A 9,519-nucleotide genomic window follows, 5' to 3' on the forward strand; every position below is an offset into this window, starting at 1 on the left:
GCCATAAAATATAAATTAACAAAGAGAATGAAAAAATGTCTTCATTAATATATCTCTACATATGTATGCACATTGAAATTAATTTTAAAATTTCTTAATATTGAAGAATATGTTCATATGGTTTCATTAGTCTATTAAATATGATTTTTTTGTTGAGTTTGTTGAACTACTTGGTTTTTATTTTTTTAATGTTTTCTACACACTGTAAGGAATAAATTCACTTTTGATCTTTTTGTTAAGAGATTTTGTAGCCCTGAAAAGGGCTTATTATTAATTAACCATGAGGTTCCGTTTGTAACTCACTTACAAACACCGTAAATTATTTACTTTTTACCTGCTGCTGTAGGTTTTTTTGCGGCTGGCTTTTTATTCGATGCAGACTTCTTGGATTTAGCAGCAGTTGCTTTTGCTTTAGCTGCTTTTGGCTTAGCAGTTGCAGATTTGGCTTTAGTTGGTTTCACTTTTAATGCACCACCCTTTTTTGCATCTTTCGCCTTAGCCTTTTCAGTTTTCTTCTTTTCAGCTGTTTTCTTACTGGCAACAGCTTTTTTTACCTTTTTCTCACCACTTGCCGCCTTTTTGACTTTACTCAATGATTTTTTCTTTGATGCACCACTATCTGCTGCCTTCTTTTTAGCCTTAACCTTCTCTGCTGATTTTACGGCTTTTGATTTCAATTTTCCCTCGCTTGATTTACTAGCTGCAACTGATAGTTTGAATGAACCGGACGCACCCTTTCCTTTGGTTTGAATTAATTTGCCACTTGTAACAGCCGATTTCAAATAGCGTTTAATGAATGGTGCCAATTTTTGGGCATCACATTTGTATGTCGCACTAATATATTTCTTAATCGCCAAAAGTGATGAACCGCCACGTTCCTTTAAATTCTTAATTGATGCGTCGACCATTTGTTGTGTTGGTGGATGGGTAGGGGCAACCGACGGCTTTTTGGGTTTAGCTGCCTTAACCTTTTTGGCAACAACTTTTTTTTCAGCAATAGTAGCAGCAGTAGCTACTGGGGAGCTTACATTCACAACAGCAACTGAATCAGACATCTTTATTTATATATTGTAGATTAAAACCTCAATTAAAATTCCACGTATGTATTATACACTTTAAACACTTCACTCACTTTATGCACTGTACGCACTATACCAATAGAGCACTGGTAAATAAAGATAATTTCTGGAATTCAATATGTTGTTTAACTCTGTTTAAAATTTGAGAAGCAGAGCGAAAAGATGATAATCAAATTCTCACGTTCCAGTGCTATTTAGTGCTGCTATATGACAAACTTTAAGATTTATTTAATTCACTAAAATTCACTGAATTTACTAATTCAACAAATGAATATGTCACCTTCATATATATTGACTTTGGCGCTATGCTCACCGAGTGCTATACTATTGAAGAGCGTCGGATACACATGCCGAAGGGTTGCTCGGGAAATGTGTTTTTTTTTTTTTTTGTTTTTTTATCGTTGGCATTCATTCCTTGGTGTACATGCCTTTTATCAGACTACTACATACAAGTAGAAGTGGAGGTGTGACAGTAACGGACACCATATCATTGGCGGGTATAAATGTTTCTATTTAGAATACTTAAAAACATGTTTTTACAATCTCTGAGCGGTTGAGTCTGGTTTGTGTTCTGCGCTGAAGTTGCGGCCTTGAGTATAGAACGTCGGTTCCCCCTCGCTGAGAAGAGGGGTTTGAGGAATTTGCTTTAAGAACGACTGCTGGAAAATTTGAGAATCATTGCAGCAGCCGGGTGCCCCAACATTTATATGCATAAACCTAAACCTATGAAAATTTATGTACAATAAGAACATATGTGGTATACGAGGCTAGTATAACTATTGAATACCAACCTTTATACTTATAGCTGACCCGGCTAACTTTGTTCCGCCCTAGAGGCAATAAAAAAGCAGATTTTTGATTTTATTAAGTTAATTTTTTTATTAATCAAGTATTTCAATGAAGCTTTAATAGATTGCACTCTTCAGTTAAGCACCTTGTGATGCTCGACATTTTTTGTTTTATTATCAGGTGCAAGAACAAATATCGCAGATGGTTTTCCGACGTGTGAACATGCCACATATAATTGACCATGTGAGAAACATTGATTTTCTAGATTCAGACTTCAAACTTTCAAGGATTGGCCTTGTGATTTGTTAATGGTAATGGCGAATGTAAGACGGATCGGAAATTGAAGTCTTTTAAACTCAAACGGAAGATCGGTTGGGATCATCGGGATCCTGGGAAGGAGAACTTCTTCACTTTCGAATTTTCCTTTGAGTATCGTCGCGTAAATCTCAATGTTCATCAATTTATTTACCACCAAACGCGTACCGTTGCTGAGAGTTTTACTGGGCTTATGGTTCGAAGCATGATTACTACGGAGCCAACTTTTAGGCGTAAATTATGCGTTGGTAAGCCAGGCACATCCAAGGAGTTTAAAAATTCAATTGGGTAGTTGGTGGCTTCATCTTCATTTGTTACACAGTCAATGGATTTGAATGAATGCATTGTTCCAATGATATCATTTTGAATTATGCAGTTTAGGTCATCTAGATCTTTATTCTAAGCCACTAAAATTTCTCGCTCACTCAACCATTCATTATTTTTGTAGTTATTAATGATGTTTGGGAATACTTTATTGATAAGTTCGTCTTTCGATGAGACTAAGTTACAGAAATTCTGAGGAAATGAAATCAATCTGCTCGATTCGGCGACTGGTACTCGATCATTACCGGTAGTCAGTAATTGCTCAGAGAAATCTTCAGTAGATGTATCATTAAGTAATGCAACTCTCATGTTTGTTGTCAGCTGAAGTTTCTTCACATAGCGACATAGATTCGATGATTTGAGGCAAGCGTTTATTCCGTCAGCAGCCGTTGATCTTGGAATTACTGGCAGTGTTTGGCGGAAGTCGCCAGACAGTAAAATCATTGCGCCTCCAAAACATCTTGAGCCAGTGCGTATATTTTTCAATGCTCGGTTAAGTGCTTCTGATGCACGTTTATGCACCATTCGTCCCAGATGATGATTTTCGGCATTTAACGGCACTTTTAATGCTGAATGAGCCGTACGGCATCCTTCTAACAATGTGGCTGCTATTCCAGAAGAAGCAACTGCAAGCGTAATGTTGGATCTCGCACGAACAGTGGCTAAAATTACTGACATGAGGAATGTCTTACCAGTTCCACCAAGGGCCTCAAGGAAATATAAACTACCATTTCTATCGTCAATTGCCTTCATTAATGTTTCATAAACTTCTTTTTGTTGGCGATTCAACAGTGGTACATTCGTTTGAATTACTAAAACTACTTGTTGATCTGTGTTATTCGCTCGACGATTTCGCATTGCCAACCGAGCCGTTTCACGGGCTGCCTCGCTTTGCTCTTGTGATTGAGAAGCACGAAGTCGAGCCATACTAACGTGGCACTCTTCACGGGCAATTCCTTGTGCTTCTTCAGTCGTTTCATTCGCAATGTTTCGTATTCTTCTTGCATTACGGCTTTGTCGGGAAAGATTCGATCGTCTTGGTCGCGGCATTGATAATGATGATTCGAAGAGAATACAAATTACTGTTATTATTGTATATATTTCTGACAAAATTTATATTATCAAATTTTCTACTTAACCATATCAAAATTACGTTTAGCTGTCATTTGCGTTTTATTATTCCATATCAGATGCGTTTTTGTTATACCACATTTTATAATGACTTCACGGAAACGCGTTTGAATGGGATAAAAAGTATCCTATGTCCGTCTCCTGATTCTAAGCTACCTCACCACCAATTTTCAGCCAAATCGGTTCAGCCGTTCTCGAGTTATAAATAGTGTAACTAACATTACTTTCTTTTATATATATAGATTAAAAAATCTATCTAAAATTTACAAGTTTCTAAATGATTCGCAAAACAAATATATGAAAGGTCATTTAAAAGTTACCAAATTAGATCATAAAACTAAATTAACAATGAAAAATTTTGATGCTCATAAAACAATAAAAAGATTAAATGAATTATTTATTTATTATTATTTGTAGGGGATTTATACAATATAACCCTAACTTAATTAGCACACTGGCTACTAGGGCCTTCGGTGCTATTAAATGAATTATTTCCAAATATTATAAGAGCAATTATTTGTGGGCCAAGTAATTGTGGAAAAACAAATGTATTATTAAAAAAAAACAAATGTATATCAAAGATTTATTATTCTGATATAATAATTTGTTCAAAAACTTGCTATCAAGAAAAATATAAATTTTTAGAAGATATGATAATCCAATTTAATAAATTGAGTATTAGAAATGATTTAGAATCTAAAGACATAAAATGTTTATCAATTCAATCTCTACCAACGCCTGAAAATGTTAAACCATACTCTGTAATAATATTTGATGATATCTCTACAGAATTTGTCAAATTAAATGCCAAAATTAGCGAATAGCGCAAAGAAGAATAACAGAAGGTCATTCTAGCCAAGGTAAGTTGAATTTGGAGTATTTTTTCAATTATATTTGCACAAAGGAAGCAAGATAAAATAAATATTTATTTGAAATAAGGATATCATCAGTTTATCAGTTGAAATCGGTATTATTCTGGAGCTTTTGAGATGACTATCAACCTGAGAAATTAGTCACTCGGTGAAGTCTTGAGTTATCTGGAATAGTTTTTGGAACTCCCCTGCAGTTAAATGAATGGGTTGTCCACATCCCGAAGCAAACATCAATCCACTGTTTAAGGGCTCACTCCACGCGATAAGTCATAAGCCAAATACTCAAAAGACATATTCGCGTTTTTTAATAAGTTTTTGTTAATGTAATTTCAAAGTTTTAACTCAAACTATTAACTCTTGAGTTCTCGTTTAATGCGACAATCGACATGTAGTAGTAGTAAGGGAATTCTTTATTTAATTTATAAAAAATAATGCTTAACAATTGATTTGATTCATATATTACATTAATTCATTTAATATATTAAAGTAAATAAAGAAATAAATAAAAAATATGTTTGTGACAAAAGCGAAGTTGTCTGTCACAGCTCTTAAATTAATTAATAATGGAACTCTGCTATAAGAAAATCTCTATAGTGCCAGTCTGAGTATATGAAACCAGTTAGTGTTCTCCAATTTTGGCCATTTAGTATATATAAGGCGTTTTTCAATAGGTGCGCTTCAACTTTTTTCCGATAGGGAGGGCGAACGACGCAATATTTTTTATTTTTCGCTTGTCATTTGTAAACTTCATTAGTATACATTTCATCATGGAACGCTACATACATACTTGAGCAACGATTGCAAATCGTGCAAATTTTTTATGAAAATAATCGTTCTGTTGCTGCTACTTTAAGAGCATACGGCCATTTTACAGTCCATTTAACAAGCCGTCCCGTTTTGGGGTTATGTGAAGTCATTGGTCTACAGTAACTTGCTGGCGACGATTTGTGAGCTCAGAGCCAATATTGAACGCGAAATTGCTGGAATTTCGGCCGATTTATGCAAAAGAGTGGTCGAAAATTGGGTTCAACGATTGGACTTCGTAAAACGTGCACGCGGTGGTCATGTAAAAGAAATCGAATTTCATACTTAAATGTATATGTTCAAACTCGATAATAAAAAAATAAAAAATATAAAAATTAGTTAAAAAAGTCAAACCGTTTGTATTTTATTAAAAAAAAAAGTTGAAGCGCTCTTACTGAAAAACGCTTTATATTACTTCAGCGTCGTTTAGCTTCTCTGAATTTAAGTATCTTTGTCTGATTTCCTTCAGCACAGGGCACCTTCCTAAGAAGGGATACATGCCTTCTTCTTCGTTTGAGTTACTTAGTGTGCAAATTTTTACCGCGTTTCCATAAGCCCCAATCGAGTCCTTCAAACAACCTAAGTTATAACAAAATTGTGTTTTATTTACATGAATGAAATACAAAAATTTTTATAATAAACTTTATAAAAATTCATGTCTCAGAAGTAAGTATACAGTTCATACCATTATTAATCTGTGAAATCAAAAACATAATTAAAATCAAATCCTAGTATTTGGTAGGATAACCATTAGATGGCGGCCGCCGTAGCCGAATTGGTTGGTGCGTGATTACCATTCGGAATTCACAGAGAGGTCGTTGGTTCGAATCTCGGTGAAAGCAAAATTAATAAAAAAAAACATTTTTCTAATAGCGGTCGCCCCTCGGCAGGCAATGGCAAACCTCCGAGTGTATTTCTGCCATGAAAAAGCTCCTCATAAAAATATCTGCCGTTCGGAGTCGGCTTGAAACTGTAGGTCCCTCAATTTGTGAAACAACATCAAGACGCACACCACAAATAGGAGGAGGAGCTCGGCCAAACACCTAACAGAAGTGTACGCGCCAATTATTTATTTTATTTTTATTTAACCATTAGACTTTACAATCGCTTTAAGTCGTGATGGCATTGATTTCACCAAGTTTTCAGTTACAGCTGGTGGTATTTTATTCCATTCCTCTTGAAGGACGTTTTTCAGTTGTTCCTTATTTCTAATCGGATGTTTACGTATTTGCTGCTTTAAATGTTCCCATAAATGTTCGATTGGGTCGGTGTCGGGGGACTGTGGCGGTGTTTTCAGCTGTTTTCGCACATTGTATAACAGCTACTCTCGTACAATGTTGGATGTGTGCTTCGGGTCATTATCCTGCTGGAAGATAAACGTTCCTCCAAGGCCTAATTTCGTAGCGCTTTCTCTTAAATTATTTTTCAAAATATTTAAATAACCATATCGGTCATAATATTTTCGATAAATACCAAGTTTCTAACCCTGTTTGCAGCCATACATCCCCAAACCATCGCAGAGCCCTCTACATGCTTCACAGTGCCGGTCATATTGTTTGGATCCAATTCCGTGTTAACTTTTTTCCAAACTTTTTCACGGCCATCAGATCCACAGATACTGAACTTACACTCATCAGAAAATATGACTTGGTTCCAAAACGTTTGGTCATATTTTTCATGATCTTTGGCAAATGAAATCCGTTTACTCCGATTGACACTAGTCACGAAGGATTTTTTCCCAACATTGCTCCCATGATAACTAGCACTATGCAAAACCCGGCGAATAGTTTGGCTGCTAATTTGTTTTCCAAGCTCATTTTCAACTTCAGATTTGGGGTCACTTATTTTGGCGTTTGTCCTGATTTTTCGTACGACTAAGCTTTTTTCTCTGGGACTTAAGAGCGGCGGACGGCCACAACGCTCTTTATTAGTGGTGTTTCCGGCACTTTTATATTTATTCACAATCTTTTGAACTGTAGCAAAACTTTTATCTATCAAACAACCGATTTCTCGCAATGGTTTATATTCCTTGTGATATTTTATAATCAGTTTTTTTAAATCATCAGAAAGCTCTTTTCCTCTTGGTGCCATTACTAAAAATGTAATCAATGCGTAAAAATAAATGTTATGCTAACTGAACAATGTTTGCTGTAAACTAACTTTTGTGACATAAATTTGGCTGGCATCAACGACAAAGCAAAGTTTGGATAACGGTATCTAAAATTTACAGCTAAATTAAGGCGCATATGAAAGCTTATCCCAGTACACAATTACCATGTGTAAAATATTTTGATTACATATGCATTAAGGAAAGCGTTAGCGTCAAACAATTCCATAAATCAGGCTCCTGTATACTTATTTATGTTACTAACTGTAAGTGTTTATATATTCGTGTTTATATATTCAAAGAGCTGATAATATTGTACATTGTGCAGCGGCATCGCTGTCGTAGTCATATCGACTGAATGGATACAAAAGCTTCTGTTCTCAAAGTATTCGATGATGCAGTACCAGCTGGTGATAACAGAGGAAATATGCGTTGGAAATATCAGGTCGAGAAGGACTTGCTTTCATTTGATGTATGCAACTGGCGCCAGTTAGCATGAGAAAAAAACGACAGAACGGAATCGACGAAACCAAAATTGCACGTAATTAGCTGTTACAACATCGGCACCAAACACAATTTAAGGCAGATTCACAATTTAAGCGGCCTAACATTTGCTTTTTCGCCCTTTATCAAAGAAAAACTGTAAAATGTACCGAATTTTCTTTTTGGCCTGAATGGAACGAACAAAAAAAAGGTATTTTTTTATAAGTACATTGGCTTGTATAACGAATGTTTTTGTTATACTCAGTCCCGGATTTACACAAAATGCCGCCCTGTGCACCATGAAGAATGCCGCCCTAATTTTTTAAATTTGTGTGTGCGTATTTGTATTGTAGTACAGAAAATCGTCGTTACACAATAAACAGGTGTAACAAAACAAATTTTGGGTAGTTTTATCCATCAATTAACAGGCTATAGAATAATATTTGATGTATTTCAACCTTTATTGTTGAGCAAAATTTTATTGTTTAATTATAAATTAGGTGCCAAGAAAATGTAATAAATAGCATAAAATATAGTAGAACATCTTAAATAATAGAATCCAATTGAAACTATAGAACAGCATACTTGCTTAAACATATTATCAATCTTTATTAGATGAGCAAAAAAAGGAATGATTGCTTTTATGAGATCAAGTTTTGACACATCACCTTAAATGCGAACACGTCAGACTGTTCGTACTGCAAACTGATGTATTAAATTGTCACAATTCAAGCGTTCAAGTAAATCAGACTCAATGCTATTCAGACGGTTTTCAGACTTGTTGAACGCAGCAAATGATTTTTTACTCTATTCAGACATGAAAATGAACGTTCTGCACTGCAGTTTGTTGCCGCTAATGTGTTAAATATTCGATATGCTATCTCCACATTTGGAAACTCAGTATATAATTCGTTCGACCGCAGAAGAATCAGATGACGAGTTACGTTCTATTTTTCGTTCAGAACAGTACGCGTGAAAATGAATCATTTCGTCAGTGAATGAAATCTCAAGGTCTGAAGTATAAGCTTTTCTCAAATATTCCGATCTTTCACGAAGCTCTTTGAAATTCAAACCTCCAAAATTAGTAATCATTGAAAATTTCTCGTATAACCTTTCATACACATGTGGGCAAAAAGTAAGGTGAATTTGGTTGTAAAATGAAAAATCTTTATTTATAATCCCCTCTCGATGAAATACACTTATGCCAAGGATTTTTCCAATCCCCGAAACATGCCATTAGCACCTTCTTTGATTCGGCTTTTATCTCCTCAATCGACTCGAAACGCGTTCCCCGGAGTGGTCTCTTGAGTTTTGGGAATAGCCAGAAATCACACGGAGCCAAATCAGGCAAATACGGTGGTTGCGGAACGATATGCGTGGAATTTTTGGCGAAATGGTCACGAAGAACGAGTGCAGTGTGAGACGGTGCATTATCGTGATGCAAAAACCAAGAGTTGTTGACCCATAATTCTGGTCTTTTTAGACGAATTGCTTCACATAAACGACGCATACGCTCAAATAAAATTCCTTATTAACAGTTTGGCCAGGTGGAAGGAATTCATAGTGGACCACACCACGAAAATCGAAAAAAACTGTCATCATGGCCTTTATTTTT

This window comes from Anastrepha ludens, chromosome 5 (genome assembly GCF_028408465.1).
Source record: "Anastrepha ludens isolate Willacy chromosome 5, idAnaLude1.1, whole genome shotgun sequence".
Taxonomy (NCBI): Eukaryota; Metazoa; Arthropoda; class Insecta; order Diptera; family Tephritidae; genus Anastrepha; species Anastrepha ludens.